Source organism: Heterocephalus glaber, unplaced genomic scaffold, assembly GCF_053883595.1.
Source record: "Heterocephalus glaber isolate CG9 unplaced genomic scaffold, H.glaber_assembly_v1.0 deba00001600, whole genome shotgun sequence".
NCBI lineage: Eukaryota > Metazoa > Chordata > Mammalia > Rodentia > Bathyergidae > Heterocephalus > Heterocephalus glaber.
This window is the reverse complement of record NW_028258372.1, coordinates 11,060,761-11,081,293: the sequence shown is the minus strand read 5'-3', so window position 1 is coordinate 11,081,293 and position 20,533 is coordinate 11,060,761. Positions and strand designations below refer to the sequence as shown.

The window sequence follows — 20,533 nt, the reverse complement described above, 5'->3', positions numbered from 1 at the left end:
CTTTATTAATTGGAAGAAATAACCATTCAAATTGGATCTTAGCTTAGGATTGGAGGTCCTATTTGATCCAGCTATTCCCCTTCTGGGTATCTTCCCAAAAGAATTAAAGGCATCATACCATAATGATATATGCACACCCATGTTTATAGTCACAGTTTGTAATAACTAAATCATGGGAACAACCCAATGAATAGATTAAAAAAAGATGTGGTCTTTGGTCTTTTTTATACAGTAGAGTACAACTCAGCCATAAAGACACATCAGAGACATTATAGCTAAATGAATGCACCTTGAGACTATACTCTTAAGTGAAATAAATCGGTCACACATATCGCATTGTTTCTCTGGTGTGAAAAACTGAAAGGGTAAATAAGGACCAAAATGTATAACAGATGATGTGAAATAGGAAGAAATTGTTCAAAATGACAGGAAAACAGGGAAGGGGGAGGGGGAAAAGAAGGAAAGGAAAACAAAAATGAGAAAAGGAAAAAATGGAAACAAAACTTTTGTAAATAAGGAGGGGAGGGGGTTGAAGGGAAGGAAGGTAGAAATTCCCTTTGATGAACGTGATCATTATATATATTTAAATTGTACCAATAAAATTAATTTTTAAAAATAAATTAGATGTTAGCTCTGTGCTTGCTGACGAAAAAAATATTTGCCTTCAAGATATGCACTTAATAAAAAAAAAATCAGAGCCAAGAGACTGTCAGGCCCCACATCCCATAAACTCAAGCTGAGTTCCTCTCTTACTCTCTCTGTACCCCTCTTATTTGCAGTGGCATCTCGGATTCTGGAGCCAGGATTCCCTGAGGAAGGGTGGGGAAAACTCAGAGCCGATTATGTCTTTCAGGAAAATGGGTGTAGAGATTGTCGGGTTTACAGGGATGTGGGTGATGCTCCAAAGCAAATTTAAACACAGGATCAGATCAGAGGACCCCCTGTGCAAATTGTAACAGCTTTGTATCTTCTCATCAGCTGAAATTCAAATTATCTTTCATTGTGGGCCCTCAGGCATTGTAATTTCCTTCAGAAATTGCCCTCACACTGTAGAAAAATAACATAAGCATGCTTCCACAGCTCTGCGCATTAGTCACAGGGGCAGATAAGACAGTGTGGTGAAAATAAAAAGCTCTATTTCTTTCTATCTGTCCAGTGCCCTGCCAGGGAACCTGACTTGGTAGACAGCAGGCCACAGCTCAAAAGTGAAGGTGACTCAACAGTTGTAGAGGATGGCACATAATGAAAGCAGCTGCTGTGAACCTTCATAAACTTAGTGGAGAATTTCAAGGGTAGCAACCAAGTAAATAGGAAGACCAGATCACCTGATTATCTCATAAGTGAGTAAAGTCTTCAGTTCACACTGTTTATTCATAAACATGAACCCACAAATTTAATTTCACTAAGTACTTCAAGGATGCTTGTTTGAGTGGCTGAATCCTTTGACATGATCAGAAATTAAAGGGGACTGTTTTATCCTGTGTCTTCATCTCTACTTTGTACTATTCATCTTTTGGATTTTTGCAAAGCATCATGGCTATAAAGGCATATCTCAGTGTCTACTAATTTTCTTCTCTCTGATTTCGCATGAGTTTGAACACTTGAGCATGTAACTGTTAGGCATTCATATTTCTCTTTTTTGTGTGTATTTCCTGTTCTTGTGCCATGCCTACTTTTAAATTGGGTCTCTTATCTTCTTCATGCTGATTTGCAGGATCTCTTTGTACTTTAAATTTTAAATATAAATCTGTATGGTAGTTGCTTTTGACATTGTAGTTATCGTCTCCCATATCATTGCAGATATTGTATTTGGCTTTAATCTCTCTGGGGTTCACTTTTGTTTGCAAGATGAGCCAGGAGTCCTCATTTATTTATTTTTTCCATGCATGAACCACTTTCCCCAACATAATTTATCTCTTCTTCCACTAAATTATAGTGGCAAGTTTGCTGTATATCAAGTTTCCGCTTAGAGTTCAGACACAATCTCTTACTTTGAGATCATTGATCAATTTACCTATTCTGGTACCAAGAGCACACAGTTCCCATAATTATGGTTTGAAAGTTGATTTTGGCAAAATCCTCCCATCTTTGTTCTTTTTTTTTTAGAACAGCTTGACTTACTTTTTTTTTTTTTTTTGGTACCAGGGATTGAACTCGGGTCCTTGTGCTTGCGAGACAGGTGGCGAAACCACTGAGCTAAATCCCCAGCCCTCTTTGTTGTTTTTAAATTGACTTTTATCCAGGAGTAATATGTTCTCTTCCTAGTAAGTTTAGGGACTTGGTTAGGGAACATTCCTTAGTCTGAAGAGCCTCTACCATAGCATGCAATCTAGATTCAATTTTTCTTTGACACCCCCCCCTTGCTATGTGAAACTTCCTGAGATTCTGCCTCATAGTACTTTTTTCCAAGATGTTTCTTTCTCCTTTGGAGTCACCTGCTTATGCCTGCTGTTAGTTATTCTCTGTTTCAGCCCAATGCCAGCATCATTTTAATATTGATTCCACAGACACCTGCTGAAAGCAGGAAGCTCTGCTGTTGACCTGTGACAAATAGGCAAAGTGGGAAAGAAGGACTTGCAGACCTACCCTATGGCACCTGACACTATCCAGCCATGACTCAAGGAATAGAATCAGGTATTTGACTATGTGAGTGTGCCACTTTGTCAGTATCACTACATTCTTTGTCTCTGTCACCTTTAGCATTGTTACGGGGAATGATTAAATGAGTCCACCCATATGAGGTAGTTAGAAGAATGTCTGGCACATGGTAAATGCTCTACAACTGTTAGTTGTAGTTATTGAAAACGATCATTATTAATAATATGAATAATGATTCTATGAAAATGAGCTCGTTATCTTCATAGATGAGTGATTAGACTCAGAGAAGATAAGTGTCCTGGGGATGAGTGGAGCTAGGCCTCACTCGCCCCACCCCCAAGTGTGTCATCTCCAAAGGGTGTGCTCTTTCTATTACTCTTTTAGATATGGCGCTTCTGTCTTTCTACCTCCCAAAATCTGATTGGCTCAGGAAAATCTGCAAGACATTGAAGGTTGTTTATTGCACTTTAATAGGTAGTTGTTTACAACATGTTTTTTCTTCTGGTTTGATAAATGTCTCCAACAGCAAAGCAAATTGTATGTCTTTTTCTAGTTGAAAGGACAAGGTAGAGGATATCTATCAGGTTTAACTTTTTCTCATCATACCAGGTTGAAATGGGGAAATCAAGAGGCTGTGGATTACAGCAGCAATAGGATCAAAATTATACTTCAACCTTGACACCCCATGCAATAGTATTATTGTGATCTCAGAACTACTTCCTTCATTTCTGTAACACATGTTACAGAAACCATGAAGTATGTAGATAAGGAAAGGTCTGATAAGGAAATGAACATCCAGGCAAGCAAAGACCATGAAGGCTACTTCTAGGAAACTGAAATGCAGTGCTCAGCTACAAGCAATATTAATTCCAGTTACTAGCAGTGCTGATGTTGGTGATTCTGAGGAAGACAAGCAAAGGCTGCAGGAAAACACTGCAATGCCTCTGCTGTCTTCTGCAGTCCTTTCAGAAACTGCTGTGAAGAACAGCTCCACTTCTTCTACCCTCTAAATCTCATACAGTTGCCTTTTGCTGGTGGAAGCCAATCAGAGGCTTACTTGTTACAACTATCATTGTAATTTCTAGGTTTCACATGAGAATGAGGGGATGAGGAAAGAGCAGAAGAACACAAGTGGTGCTACTATGGACTAATTGTACGAGGTACACTGTATTCATCAGCACCAGAGAGAAACTCACAAATGTATGTTGACTGATCGATGAATCCAGGGGGGTACCAGGTCAGGGACAGAATATCTTGGTAAGAATTAAGATTCTCCTGCAGACTCACTGAGTAGTGCTATGTGCCCCATCTTCTGACGGCCTTGACAGTTGCTATTGGCCTGTGGGTGGCTTTGTCGTGGAAGAAGGATGACAACATTGTGTTTTCCCCGCCCTCCACCAAGGTGAGCCATGATGGTTTTTCAGTTGCCTCTGATGAAAATATGAATCTGTTCATGTCAATATTCCATTTAAAATAATATGTCAGTGGCTTCCCACTGACTCTAGAATAAAATCTGAACTCTTTACCAGGACTTTTAAGGCCCTGCAGTATCTGGGTTCTTCCTAATTCTCTACTTTATTTCATTTTACCTTCTTCCTCTCTCCTCACATTATGTCCACAATAGCTTTCAGTTTATCCAATGTGGAAAGTTGTTTCCTACCTGAGGACCTTTGTTTGAGATGCTCCCTGGAATGCCTTTTGCCCCATCTCTGCCCCATTTTTTTTCTATTTTTTTCTTTTTTGGTACCAGGCATCCAACTCAGGACCTTGCACTCGTGAGGCAGGTAGTATCTGCCCCAGTTTTATATGACCAGCTTACTGAATTGTTCAGTCTTCAACTAAACACCATGTCTTCAAACAAGCCTTCACTGATCACTCCACCTAAATGTGATAATCCCTGCTAGTATTTTCATTTATAATATGCTGATTTAAAAAATTTTTCTCTTTCTCAGAGTTCCTTCTTCCAGTGATCCCTCAGGCTGAGGTCTGAAGCAGTGATGAAGATCTTAGGCATGTTAGGAGGGCTCTTCATGCTTTTCTAGCTGACTCATGTTCATGCCAATTTGCTGATAAGCTGTATCCCAATGTGGCTCCTGGTTAGACCAGATCAATGGTCTCTGGTGGATGACCTGCTAATCCAGCCCTATGAAGTTACTCTGTATGATGGCTGCCCCATCTCTGTCGTGCTGCCCGAGTTCTTTGACTTCATGTATTCTCTAACTTCATATGGCATCAGGGTTTATGAACAACAATCAGGTATTTTCATTGAATCTTCAATCACATATAATTGGGGGTATTTATATTTTCTTCCTATCTCCCCCATAACATCCTTTGTCCCAAGAAGGGTGCCAATGAGCTTTAGAGTAAGAAAAAAAGATCCTAGTCATAAACACCAAGAGGGAGTGGGACAGATGTAATTGCTTTCAGGTAAAATTGGATACCCAGGAAGACTTCTAGGCATCATCTCAGGGCAGTTGTCCCTTGTTGGGCCATAGAAACTTTACTATTTCCCATTACATGGAGGAATGTAAACTATAAATTCAGGACCATGAAGTGGTCTTACCAACCCTGGCTGCTTGAAGATTTCACTGGTTCTTAGATGTTGGACAAATGCCTATTAGGATATCTTTGATCATTTCAATATGACCTTTCAAAATGAAAAACTTGCTATTCTATCCATATTTATGAAGCCTTTGGTGGGGGAAGGCCTCTCCAGATTTTAAATTTGTGATAAAGGCAATTTTAAAGAAATAATCATTTGCAATTCTTAAAAACTAAATAAATAAATAATTTTTTTCTCTTTATCTATTAGTGCTTATCACAATTTCTCCTTTTATACACACACATTTTTATAATGTCTACCTTCTCCAAACTACCATAAACTCTGCAAGTACAGGGAACATATATCCCCACCTAGCACAGTGTCTGACAAGTAATTATGGACTCAATAAAAAACGATTGGATGAACTCTTACCACACTTTCTTTTTCTTTTTCTTTTAAATTCTTTTATTGGTACATTTTAGGTATACAACACAATTACATTTCTTATTGGGAACTTGTACCTTTACATAATGCATCTTGGTTCTTATATTTTCTGCATTCCTAGCCCTCCCTTCACCCCCTCCACCCTTCCTTATTTATAAAGACTTTATTTCCATTTTTTCTATTTCTCAGCATTTTTCCATTCCCTTCTTTCCTTTCCCCTGCCCCTCCCACTACCACTACCCCTTTGGACCTTTTCTTCCTATTTGGCGTTATCAATTATTCATCCTAATCATTAGTACATTTTAGGTATACAATATAATGACATTCATCATTGGAAATTTGCACCTTTACATAGTTTCTCTTGGTTCTTATTTTTCACCCTTGCCCAGCGCTCCCTTCAAACCCTCCATCCCTCCCTATTTACAAAGATTTTGTTCCTATTTTTCCATTTTCTCATATTAACTCTGTACCCTTCTTCCCTTTCCCCTACCCCTCCCACTTCCTTCCCTTTTGCCCCTTTTCTTCCTATTTCACATTACCTATTATACATTTAGTCCTTATTTACACTTTCAGTTTCTCACACCAGAGAAACTATTCGGTATTTATACATGTGTGTCCCATTTATTTCACTTAAAAGTGTCACCTCAATGTGCATCCACTTAGCTATAAATGTCTCTAATTTCTTATTTTTTATGGCTGAGTAGTACTCCATTTTATTAAAAAACCACATTTTCTTTCTCCAGTCTCCAGTTGATGGGCATTTGGGCTGTTTCCAAGTTTTAGTTATCACAAACTGTGCCGCTATGATGGGTGCACATATATCACTGTGGTACGATTCTTTTAATTCTTTGGGGAAGATCCCCAGCAGGGGAATAGCAGGCTCAAATGGGACTTCCAGTCCTAGTTCTTTGAGGTATCTCCATACAGATTTCCACAGTGGTTGCACCAGTCTACACTCCCACCAGCAGTGGAGCAGGGTTCCTCTTTCCCCACAGCCCCGCCAGCATTTGTTATTGGTTGATTTCATGATAGCAGCCATTCTTTCTGGAGTGAGCTGGAATCTCAGCATTGTTTTAATTTGCATCTCTCGAATGACCAGTGATGTTGAACATTTTTTCATGTATTTATTTGCTATTTCGACTTCTTTGTCTGAGAAATGTCTGTTCATTTCACACACCCATTTTCAGATTGGGTCTTTAAATTTGGGAGGTCTGATCTTTTTAAGTTCTTTATAGATTCGAGATAGTAGACCTTTGTCTGAGGAAAAGCAGGTGAAGATCTTTTCCCACATTGTGGGTTGTCTCTTCACACTGTTGGTGGTCTCTCTTGCTGTGCAGAAGCCTTTTAATAAGAAGAGATCCCACTTGTTGATTGTTTGTGCTAGTTCATGGGCAAATGAGGTTTTGTTCATAAAATCTTTTCCTACACCGATGTCTTCAAGAGTTCTACCTAACCTCTGTTCCAACTGGTTCAGAGTTTCTATTTTAATATTTAGATCTTTAATCCATTTAGATTTTAGTTTAGTGCATGGTGAGATATATAGGTCTAGTTTGAATCTTTGGCAAGTTGAAACCCAATTTTTCCAGCACCATTTATTAAAGAGGCTATCTTTCTTCCAGTGAGGGTGCTTGGCTCCTTAATTGAAGATGAGATGACTGAGTGTGTCTAGCGTTGTTACTGCATCTTCTAATCTGTTCCACTGGTCCTCAGGTCTCTTTCTTTTCCAGTGCCATGCTGTTTTTATCACAGTAGCTTTGTAGTATAGTTGCAGGTTAGGGATAGTGATACCCCCTGCCATGTCTCTGTTACCTAGAACTGCTTTTGCTATTCTGGGTCTCTTCTTGTTCCAAATGAATTTTTGGATTGTTTTCTCAAGATCCATGAAGTATGCTGCTGGGATCTCAATTGGAATTGCATTAAATCTATATAGCAGTTTTGGAAGTATGGCCATTTTCACTATATTACTCCTTCCTACCCAGGAGCAGGGGATGTCTGTCCATTTTCTGATATCATCTTCAATCTCTCTTTTCAGAGTGCCATAGTTTTCAGAGAAGAGGTCTTTGATTTCTTTCATTAGGTTGATTCCTAGGTATTTCAGCTTTTTGGATGCTATTGTGAAAGGAGTTATTTGCCCTATTTCTCTCTTGGTGAGACTGTCATTCGTGTAGAGGAAAGCTATTGTTTTTTGTGTGTTGACCTTGTAACCAGCTACTTGACTGAATTTGGTTATTAAGTCTAGAAGACTTTTGGTGGAGTTCTTGGGGCCTTCTATATAGAATATCGTGTCATCTGCAAATAATGACAATTTGACTTCTTCTTTACCTATCTTTATTCCTTTTATTTTTCTCTTGTCTAATTGCCATGGCTAATGTTTCCAAAACTATATTGAACCAGAGTGGTTATAGTGGACATCCTTGTCTTGTTCCTGATTTTAGTGTGAAGGATTTCAGTTTTTGACCATTTAGTATGATATTGGCTATTGGTTTTTCATAGACGGCTTCTATCAGTTTGAGGTAGAGACCATCTCTTCCAATTTTTTGTAGGGTTTTTATCCTAAATGCATGTTGGATTTTGTCAAATGCTTTTTCTGCATCTATGGAGATAATCATATGGTTTTTGTCCTTGGCTCTAGTGATATAGTGTATTACATTGATTGATTTGCATATGTTGAACCATCTCTGCATCCCTGGGATGAATCCCACTTGATCAGGGTGTATGATCTTCTTGATGATCTTCTGCACTCTATTTGCCAGTATCTTATTAAGAATTTTTGCATCTATGTTCATTAGTGAGATTGGCCTATAGTTCTCCTTTTCAGTTGGGGCTTTCTCTGCTTTGGGGATCAAGGTGATGCTTGCTTCCAGGAATGAATTTGGGAGTATTGCTTCCCTTTCAATTTCATTGAAGAGTTTAAACAGTAGTGGCAGCACTTCCTCTCTAAATGTCTTGTGGAATTCAGCACTGAAGCCATCAGGGCCTGGGCTTTTCTTAGTTGTTAAATTTTTAATTACGTTTTCAATTTCATTGGTTGATATTGGGTTGTTTAGAATTTTTAGGTCTTCTTCGTTCAACTTTGGTAATTCATGTATATCTAGGAATCTGTCCATCTCTTCTGTGTTTTCCATCTTATTGGCATATAAGTTCAGGAAAAAGCTGTTGATGATCCCCTGGATCTATTGTAATTTCACCCTTTTCATTCCTAATTGCATGGATTTGGGCCTTTTCTTTTCTTTTTCTGATAAGGTTGGCTAAGGGTTTGTCAATTTTGTTGATTCTTTCGAAGAACCAACTCTTGGCTTCATTGATTTTTTGTATCATTCTCTTAGTCTCCATTGCATTGATTTCTCCTCTGATCTTTATAATTTCCTCCCTTGTATGAGCTTTGAAGTTGTCCTGCTCTTCTTTTTCTAGAGGTTCCACATCAGGTTGTTTAATTGGGCTCGTTCTGCTTTCCTAATATGCATATTCACTGCTATGAATTTCCCTCGTTAAAACTGCTTTCATTGTGTCCCATAGATTCTAATATGTTGTACTGTCATTGTCATTTAATTTAAGGAACTGTCTGATTTCTTCTTTAATTTCCTCTGTGACTCATTGGTTATTCAGAAGTGTGTTGTTCAATTTCCATGTGTTTATGAAATTGTTTCTTTTGCTATGAATCTCAAATTTCATCGCACTATGGTCTGATAATTTACAGGGGATAACTTCAGTTCCTTTGCACTTACTCATACATAGTCTATGTGTGAGTATGTGGTCTATTTTTGAGAATAACCCATGTGCAGTTGAGAAGAATGTGTATTCTGATCTTGTGGGGTGGAAGACTCTGTAAACATCTGTTCAGTTCATTTGTTCAGGATTTGATTGAGTTCTAGTATTTCATTACTTATTTTTTGTCTAGTTGATCTATCTATTTGTGACAGTGGGGTGTTGAGGTCCCCCACTACAATTGTATTAGTGCATATGTGACTTTTCATGTCTGTTAGTATTTGTTTTATATAGTTGGGTGCACTAGTGTTTGGTGCATAGATATTTATGATTGTCATCTCTTCCTCTTGGATTCTTCCCTTTACAAGGATGTAGTGTCCTTCCTCATCTCTCTTAATCAGTGTTGGTTTGAAATCTGCTTGGTCTGCAAAGAGGATAGCTACTCCTGCTTTTTTTTGGTTCCAGTCGCATGGAGTATTGTTTTCCACCCTTTAACTTTCAGTCTATGAATTTCATTTTGAATGAAGTGTGTTTCTGGTATGCAGCATATTATTGGATTTTGCTTCTTGACACATTCTGCCAGTCTATTTCTTTTGATTGGTGAATTGAGACCATTAACATTGATGGTTATTACTGAAATGTATTGACTTATCATTGTCATGACCTTTTCTTTTTGTTGGGTTCTCCCCCTTTACATTTAATTTCTTGTCATGCCACATGGGTTCATTCTGCTTTGCTTCCTGGGGTTGTGATCCTCAATGTCTGTTCCTAGGATATTGTGTAAAATTCTTTGGAGTGCTGGTTTGGTATTCACAAAGTTCCTAAGGTGCTCTTTGTCATGGAAGTATCTTATTTCTCCATCCATTTTGAAAGATAGTTTTGCAGAGTACATGAATCTGGGTTGGAGGCTGTTTTCTTTTAGGGCTTGGAATATGTCACTCCAAGGTCTTCTTGCCTTGATGGTTTGTGTTGAGAAGTCTGCTGTGATTCTGATGGGCTTTCCTTTGTGTGTGATTTGTTTCTTTTCTCTAACTGCTTGTAGAACTTCATTCTTCTGTTGAGTTTCTGGAATCTTAACAATTATATGCCTATGTGTAGATTTTTTTTGATCAAGGCTATTTGGAGTTGTATATGCCTCACTTCTCTGTATGTCAAGCTCTTTTCTCCTCCTTGGGAAGTTTTCTGCCATTACTTCTGCGAAGAGTATTTTTATGTCATCTGCACTCTCTCCTGTTTCTTCATTGAGCCCAATCAGTCTTATGTTATTCTTCTTTGCATCATCTAGCAGCTGCTGGATTGATTTCTCATGTTCCCTTATAATTTTGAAATAATTTTTCTTTTCCTGGTCACTAATTGCAATCTTATCTTCTATATCTGAAATTCTGTCCTCACATTGGCTCATTCTGCTGTGTAGACATTCAATGGAGTTTTTCATCTCCTGGAAATCTATTTGCATCTGTTTTATGGATTCCATTTGTTTCTTATGTTGGGATTCCATCATGTTCCTGAGCTCCTCTCTGGATTTATTAATCATATCTTGCGCTAGCGGCACAATTTCTCCTGTTATCTGAGAAATTATTTCTGATTTCATTTTTTCCAGATCCCCTTTTGTTGCCAGTTCAGTGGGTCCAGGTGGTTGAGTATCAGAGTGTTCCATCTCATTTCCCTTTGGGGTTGCTGTAGGTGATCTGGAAGTCTGGTTTTGAGACTTATTTACGTGTTTTCTCATTTTGACTGGGGCGGGGGGCTGTTAGTGCCTGCACAGATTACCTCCTCTGAGCAGGGAGAGGTGGGACAGGGGCCAGGAGCAGCGGTAGGGATGGTGACCCAAAAGTCCTTTCCTGTGGGCTGGGAGCAGTGGGAGGGATGGTGGCTGGGGAGCCCCTTCCTCTGGACCAGGAGCAGTGGGACAGAAGGTGGCCCAAAAGTCCTTTCCTCTGGGCTGGGAGCAGCAGGAGAGATGGTGACTGGGAAGCCCCTTCCTCTGGACCAGGAGCAGTGGGCCGGTGGCTCAGAAGCCCCTCCCTCTGGACCAGGAGCAGTGGGATGGCAGCTCAGAAGCCCTACCTCTGGGCAGGAATTCTTTAAATGTTGAGAATTTTATTAGCTCCAGTACAGTGGTCTGGTAGTTTGGTGTCCTCTGCATCTTTGTAGTGTGGAACTAGGTGGCTGTACAGAGAAGAGGCCAAAGGAGCCGGTCGGGGGGGTCCAGTGGATTGCTGCCGTGGTGCAGGCTGATTCGGTGTTTTCCGCACGACTGGTGACCTTGGGACTGCATCCACATACCTGCCTGTCTGTAGTGGGCTGATTCAGTGTTTTCAGCGAGACTCTTACCACACTTTCTAAGTGGTGGTTTTGCAACACCTTCATGTTACAACTAATTCACTTTCTCAGTTTATCAAGTTTTGGCTCTTAACCCCTGAGACAAAAGAGAAGCTACACATGCTTACTCCAAAGATACTCATTCTGATTAATAAATCAGCTGGATCCCAGGACAATCTTTGGTGTCTCCTACCTCCAGATGACCTTGCCATCCAAAGCACATACCAAGAAGTGACAGCACAGCCCTGTTCTCCCTCTGGACTGAAAGGTTTTAACATCATTCAGTACATTCACTATTTCTCCTAGGAAGGTCATCAAGTTCTTTTGTACCAAGAACTTTGGTGGCCAACCCTGATATGATAAAGTCCAGGCAGTGGCTCTGTAGATTGGTCCTTTTACATGCTCAGTTTTTATATGAAAGCACCACACATGGTGCACAACTGGTGACAGTGTGGAAAGCCATTGGTTACTAATCCTATCCACAACTAAACTATCAGAATGTCTTAAAAAAATAATGGCAAAACATGATTTCTAAACGTAAAATTTTGCCTGCTGTTAGAGGTATCCAATGAGTAATTGTTGATTAGATGAATACAGATGAGAAAACAGACACTCAATCGAGTAAATCAATTGACTTGTCTGAGGTGAACAGTCTATTAGCATTTGAACAAAAATTCTAACCCAAAGAGGACATGATGTGAGAGTGATTACAAAACAAGAATGCTCATAGTTCAATCCCCAGAACCAAAAATAAAGAGTGCTCAAGGCCAGCCATAAGAAGTGCTCTCAGTGCATAGGGCTGAACAGTCCGCTGAGAACAGGGTGTGGGGAAGTAGAATGGTGGTGAGGTGTACCTCAAACAACATCTATTAAGACTAACCTGGGTCTTGTGGGCTTTTTTATGAGGCCCCTTTTGATGTTTGAAATGCTTCATTGCAAAAACACATGTCATGGTAGGTTTGTGGAAAAGAAGATACACCAAAGTCAGTACTTAAATGTCAAAGTTATTGTTTTTGTCACCGTCTTACCTTTGAGTACCTAGCAGATTTGGTCAGGGGCATGCAGCTGGATGCCTCAACAGCCTCCCATCCTTGGGGTCTCATGAGAAGTCACTTTTAAGTATACACTTTCTGAATTGGGTTGTGGTTTGGTGTCTGTCACAGACCTTGGGAACAACAAGAAAAGTACAGCTTTAGCCCAGTGAATGAAAAAATCACAGCTCTTGTACTAGTTTGTTGTTTTACAAATAAGATCTCTCCCCAGAGCCTTATTTGCAAATCAGTTGCAATGTTGCTGTCTCATTCTGCTCATACTGCCATAACATAGATTGGTGGCTTAAACAACAACAGAAATTTACTTTCCCACAGTTCTGGAGGCTGGAAGTCCAAGATCAGGGTGTCAGCATAGTCTGGTAGAACTCTCACTCTTGCTATTGCTCTTCTTATGAGGCCACCAGCATATCAGATTCAGACCCACACTTATGACCTCATTTAGCCTTTATCATCTCCTAAAAGCCCATTCTCCAAATATAGTCATGCAGACTGTCAGGGCTTCAACACATGAATTTGGGAGAAGGACAAAATTCAATCCATAACCACTGTTTTACCAACCCAAGGCCTTAAATAGCTTTAGCATCTTGGCACTAGAGTAACAGTTTGTGTGGAGTTCGCAACATGAAGGGCATCCTGTCCTGTCCTTTATTTCACAGATACAACCCTGAGCTTCAAGAGAGGTGAGAGGGTTCTTTTAAGATCACCGAGCCAGTGGGTGGAAGAGTTAGAAGAAAATCTGGCCTGTGACCTAGTGCTTCCCTACTATATCCTAAATGTCTCAAAGTGGAAACCCATAAGCATTTGTCTCTGTTCATGTCCATCCATACATGAATTTGGCACCTACTATGCACAAGGCACCAAGGAGGACATGGGGACAAAGCAGGAGCCATAGCACAGTCCCTTAAGGAGCTCACAGTGGGCTGTGTTCCTGATTTGGGCTCCACATTCCCTCCAATTCACTTGGACTTATCTCTCCTTCAAAAACAAGCACTAACTTGATATTCTTTTGGAAATATTGTAGAGGAGAAAAGGAGAAAGAAAAATGCATTTACTTAGTACTCTATGCTAGGCACTGAGCTACTGACCATCAAACAGTCTTCTAAGATTAGTGTTATTATTCCCATTTTACAAATTATCCAGAGAAATTAAGGAATCCATGCATTAGTTGGATTTGGATATGAATTCAAGTCTTTCTTTCCGACCACATTACTGCTCCTTAGCTTTTTGTTCTTCTCATAGCTGCTTCTCCCTGATGATTCAAACATGACCTTGGGATGCCTTTGAGAAATAAGATCCCCCTACATGAAACACATCAAAATTTTAAAGTTGAAGAGAACTCAAATTTCACATTAAAGTTTCTCACATTTGATCTCCTCTATACTCAAACACCCACCACTCTTCCATGTCTCCTGTTTTCATTTTTAAAAGAACTTCTAAGGACACTTTCTCAAGCACTAGCTACTCATCTCCCCTAAATTTGCTATAGTCTAGACACACTGAGCCTTCTCAGACTCAGCCCACCCCTCCCCAGCCTCCCTTTCTCAACACCAAGACAGGCAGCCCAAGTACATACAGTCAATTCTGATGTTCCCAGTAGAGGAAACTGACCCTGCAAGTCTGTATCCTGCAACAGGAATCCCAGGATAAAGCCACACTTCTACTCCTGGGTTCTTTCTCCCAGACCCCCACGTATTGATGTTTGGTTTCCATGTCACACTCGTTCCATTTTCTGGGGACCCTGCTATCATTCAAGCCCATTTCTGGCTTGTTCAATTTCATTCTATCTTCCTAGTTTGAGCCCATATCTCCAAGTTATGTCTGAAAATGTCCTGCGAGCAAAAATCCTTTCCTCTTCCTCGTGAGCTCTTACTTTCAAAAATACCTCCCCTGGTTACACGGAACACGCCGAATCAGCCTGCTGCAGACAGGCAGGTCTGTGGACGCCGCAGAGGACTCCGGACCACCAGACCACTGTACTGGGTAAGTTGGAGTCATCTTCACCTCCCATCAGGACTGGTTCTGTATCTTCAGGGGAAGAGCAGCTGGAACCTGCAATACAACTCTGCAGAGTTCAACCCTATGGGAAGACAGGGAGCTCAACTTGGGACTTGCAGCCAGAAATCTGCCTGAATCTCATGGGTCTGCAACTAGCTTGCTGAGACTCATTGACTTATATCTGCACACTGCTACCCACATTGTCTACTGTGATAGCAGAGACATACCCTGAAAGAAGCCCTACATCTTCATTGTTTTTTTTTATTCCCCAAATTAATATTATTAGTTTGGGTTTTTTTTCTCTTTTCTTTTCTTTTGCTCCTCTTATCTTTAATTTTTTTTCCTACTCTTTGCAAATATTTGTTTTTCTCGCTTTTTGCTTTTTCTTTTCTTCTTTCTTTTCTCTTTCCTTTCTCTCTCTTACACTCACTCTCTTGCTCTCCCACATTGTTCATCTTCTCTTTTTGTCCCTGTTTTGGTCCTCATTCAGAGTTCTTCTTTATTTTCCTATTATTCTCTTTTTCTTTCTCACCTGTGTCCTCTGACCACACTGCTAACCTTCCCCTATCCTTCTTCCCATCTGTCCCTCCCTCCCCAACCCCTTCTAACTCCCCATCCCAAAGGGTAAAGTTGTTATATTGAAGAGTTTATTCAGTATATGTTGGGTTGGTCCTCTATCTTGATTTAATTCACACAGCTAAAGGTGATAGATTAATAACTACCACAAAATGTCATTTTCGAAGATGTACTTGATGCAGTGGTGTTGATGATTTGTATCACTTGGGCTAAGGTGTTGTTATTGATCTAGTCAATGAACCTTCCTAGTGTAAGGAAAATGAGATAGCCTTAGAGTCATTAGAGACTCAAAACTTAAAGACCAGCTATATCTGGAAGACACCTCTGAGAAGCAATCATTCCATAAGGGTTCTAATTACAAGCAACAAAGACACCTACAATAAGCAATTTCAAACTGTCAACCCAGGAGTTAAACCAAGGACAGTACCAAAAACAAAAATGAGAAGACATTTAAGCAAGGCACAAACTCAGACTTCCACCCCACCAAGGGTAAATCCTGGGGGAAAGGAGATGGAAAAGTCCCATAACCAACCACCTGGATACCCTGAACTGATAGCACAGGAAGTAACAAAACAGATGAATGAGGCTCTAGAAAAAGTCAAAGCAGAAATAGTCTCCCAGATATCTACAGAGATGGTGAGCAGAGTGAAAGACATGATTAGAGGATCTAGAATAGAAACAGATAAAAAAATAGATGAGCTCAGAAACATGCTGGAAGCCATGAATACCCAGCATAAGAAAGAAATGGAGTTTTTTTTTTCTCCTTTTAAATCATCCTTTCAGTTGGAGAGGGCTCAGGGGAGAGCAAGCAGAATCTTGAAGAAGCAGAACCTTGCCAGACTAAATCATAAGTGCTATTGGTCGCGTGGAAGACACCGAATCACCCCGCTGCAGACAGGCAGGTCTGCCCACGCCCTACTGAGGTCCTGAGTGGCATGGAACATGCTGAATCACTCTGCTGCAGACAGGCAGCCACTTGGTTCCACACTACAAAGACTCAGAGGACACCAGACAACCAGACCAAGGTACTGAGTCCCGCTGCTCCCGGCCCAGAGGTAGGGGCTTCTGAGCCACCGGCCCACTGCTCCTGGTCCAGAGGAAGGGGCTTCCCAGTCACCATCTCTCCTGCTGCTCCCAGCCCAGAGGAAAGGACTTTTGGGCCACCTTCTGTCCCACTGCTCCTGGTCCAGAGGAAGGGGCTCCCCAGCCACCATCCCTCCCACTGCTCCCAGCCCACAGGAAAGGACTTTTGGGTCACCATCCCTACCGCTGCTCCTGGCCCCTGTCCCACCTCTCCCTGCTCAGAGGAGGTAATCCGTGCAGGCACTAACAGCCCCCTGCCCCAGTCAAAATGAGAAAACACATAAATAAGTCTCAAAACCAGACTTCCAGATCACCTACAGCAACCCCAAAGGGAAATGAGATGGAACACTCTGATACTCAACTACCTGGACCCACTGAACTGGCAACAAAAGGGGATCTGGAAAAAATGAAATCAGAAATAATTTCTCAGATAACAGGAGAAATTGTGCCGCTAGCGCAAGATATGATTAATAAATCCAGAGAGGAGCTCAGGAACATGATGGAATCCCAACATAAGAAACAAATGGAATCCATAAAACAGATGCAAATAGATTTCCAGGAGATGAAAAACTCCATTGAATGTCTACACAGCAGAATGAGCCAATGTGAGGACAGAATTTCAGATATAGAAGATAAGATTGCAATTAGTGACCAGGAAAAGAAAAATTATTTCAAAATTATAAGGGAACATGAGAAATCAATCCAGCAGCTGCTAGATGATGCAAAGAAGAATAACATAAGACTGATTGGGCTCAATGAAGAAACAGGAGAGAGTGCAGATGACATAAAAAATCTCTTCACATAAATAATGGCAGAAAACTTCCCAAGCAGGAGAAAAGAGCTTGACATACAGAGAAGTGAGGCATATAGAACTCCAAATAGCTTTGATCAAAAAAATCTACACATAGGCATATAATTGTTAAGATTCCAGAAACACAACAGAAGAACAAAGTTCTACAAGCAGACAGAGAAAAGAAACAAATCACATACAAAGGAAAGCCCATCAGAATCACAGCAGACTTCTCAACACAAACCATCAAGGCAAGAAGACCTTGGAGTGACATATTCCAAGCCCTAAAAGAAAACAGCCTCCAACCCAGATTCATGTACCTTGCAAAACTGTCTTTCAAAATTGATGGAGAAATAAGATACTGTCGTGACAAAGAGCACCTTAGGAACTTCGTGAATACCAAACCAGCACTCCAAAGAATTTTACACAATATCCTAGGAACAGACATTGAGGATCACAACCCCAGGAAGCAAAGCAGAATAAACCCATCTGGCATGACAAGAAATTAAATGTAAAGGGGAAGAACCCCACAAAAAGAAAAAGTCATGGCAATGACAACTCAATACGTTTCAGTTATAACCATCAATGTTAATGGTCTCAATTCACCAATCAAAAGAAATAGACTGGCAGAATGGGTCAAGAAGCAAAATCCAACAATATGCTGCATACCAGAAACACACTTCATTCAAAAGGAAACTCATAGACTGAAAGGTAAAGGGTGGAAAACAATACTCCATGCGACTGGAACCAAAAAAAAGCAGGAGTAGCTATCCTCTTTGCAGACCAAGCAGATTTCAAACCAACACTGATTAAGAGAGATGAGGAAGGACACTACATCCTTGTAAAGGGAAGAATCAAAGAGGAAGAGATGACAATCATAAATATCTATACACCAAACACTAGTGCACCCAACTATATAAAACAAATACTAACGGACATGAAAAGTCATATATGCACTAATACAATTGTAGTGGGGGACCTCAATACCCCACTGTCACAAATAGATAGATCAGCTAGACTAAAAATAAGTAATAAAATACTAGAAATCAATCGAAATCCTGAACAAATGAACTTAACAGATGTTTACAGAGTCTTCCACCCCACAAAATCAGAATACACATTCTTCTCAGCTGCACATGGGTCATTCTCAAAAATAGACCATATACTCACACATAGACTATGTATGAGTAAGTGCAAAGGAACTGAAGTTAGCCCCTGTATATTATCAGACCATAGTGGGATGAAATTGGAGATCCATAGCAAAAGAAACTAAAAAAATTTCATAAACACATGGAAATTGAACAACTCACTTCTGAATAACCAATGGGTCACAGAGGAAATTAAAGAAGAAAGCAGACAGTTCCTTCAATTAAATGACAATGACAATACAACATATCGGAATCTATGGGACACAATGAAAGCAGTTTTAGGAGGGAAATTCATAGCAGTGAATATGCATATTAGGAAAACAGAATGAGCCCAATTAAACAATCTGATGCTGAACCTCAAGCTTCTAGAAAAAGTAGAGCAGGAAATACCCGAAGCTCATACAAGGGAGGAAATTATAAAGATCAGAGGAGAAATCAATGCAATGGAGACTAAGAGACAAATACAAGAAGTCAATAAAGCCAAGAGTTTGTTCTTTGAAAGAATCAACAAAATTGACAAACCTTTAGCCAACCTTGTCAGAAAAAGAAAAGGCCCAAATCCATGCAATTAGGAATGAAAAGGGTGAAATTACAACAGACCCAGCAGAAATCCAGAGGATCATTAATACCTACTTCCAGAACTTATATGCCAATAAGATGGTCAACACAGAAGAAATGGACAGATTCCTAGATACATATGGATTACCAAAGTTGAACGAAGAAGACCTAAAAATTCTAAACAACCCAATATCAACCAATGAAATTGAAAATGTAATTAAAAACTTATCAACTAAGAAAAGCCCGGGCCTGATGGCTTCACTGCTGAATTCTACAAGACATTTAGAGAGGAACTGCTGCCACTACTGTTTGAACTCTTCAATGATATTGAAAGGGAAGCAATACTCCCAAATTCATTCCTCGAAGCAAGCATCACCTTGATCCCCAAAGCAGAGAAAGACCAAACTGAAAAGGAGAACTATAGGCCAATCTCACTAATGAACATAGATGCAAAACTCCTTAATAAGATAATGGCAAACAGAATGCAGAAGATCATCAAGAAGATCATACACCCTGATCAAGTGGGATTCATCCCAGGGATGCAGGGATGGTTCAATATAAGAAAATCAATTAATGTAATACACTATATCACTAGAGCCAAGGACAAAAACCATATGATTATCTCCATAGATGCAGAAAAAGCATTTGACAAAATCCAACATGCATTTAGGATAAAAACCCTACAAAAATTGGAATAGATGGTCTCTACCTCAAACTGATAGAAGCCATCTATGAAAAACCAACATCCAATATCATACTAAATGGTCAAAAACTGAAATCCTTCACACTAAAATCAGGAACAAGACAAGGATGTCCACTATCACCACTCTTGTTCAATATAGTTCTGGAAAAATTGGCCATGGCAATTAGATGAGAGAAAGAACTAAAAGGAATAAAGATAGGTAAAGAAGAAGTCAAATTGTCATTATTTGCAGATGGCATGATACTATATATAGAAGACCCCAAGAACTCTACCAAAAGTCTTCTAGACTTAATAACCAAATTCAGTCAAGTAGCTGGTTACAAGGTCAACACACAAAAATCAATAGCTTTCCCCTACACAAATGACAGACTCACTGAGAGAGAAATAGGGCAAATAATTCCTTTCACAATAGCATCCAAAAAACTGAAATACCTAGGCATCAACCTAATGAAAAAAATCAAAGACCTCTTCTCTGAAAACTATGGCACTCTGAAAAGAGAGATTGAAGATGATATCAGAAAATGGACAGACATCCCCTGCTCCTGGGTAGGAAGGATTAATATAATGAAAGTGGCCATACTTCCAAAACTGCTATATAGATTCAATGCAATCCCAATTGAGATCCCAGCAGCATACTTCATGGACCTTGAGAAAACAATCCAAAAATTCATTTGGAACAAGAAGAGCCCCAGAATAGCAAAAGCAATTCTAGGTAACAGAGACATGGCAGGGGGTATCACAATCCCCAACTTGCAACTATATTGCAAAGCTACTATGATAAAAACAGCATGGTACTGACAAAGAAAGAGACCTGAGGACCAGTGGAACAGATTAGAAGATGCAGAAACAATGCCAGACACACTCAGCCATCTCATCTTTGATAAAGGAGGCATTGGATGAAAGATAGCCTCTTTAATAAATGGTGCTGGAAAAATTGGGTTTCAACTTGCCAAAGATTCAAACTAGACCTATATCTCTCACCATGCACTAAACTGAAATCAAAATGGATTAAAGATC

At 39.9% G+C, this 20,533-nt stretch overlaps 1 protein-coding gene across 1 annotated transcript in view; it reads right to left on the bottom strand.

Moving 5' to 3' along the window:
• Positions 1-20,533, bottom strand: part of Faslg (Fas ligand) — a 63,574-nt gene that overhangs the window by 7,908 nt on the left and 35,133 nt on the right. The window contains exon 3 of the mRNA XM_087194327.1: positions 12,640-12,776. The gene's annotated coding sequence lies outside the window, so the exon portion shown is untranslated. The remainder of the gene's footprint in view (positions 1-12,639; positions 12,777-20,533) is intronic.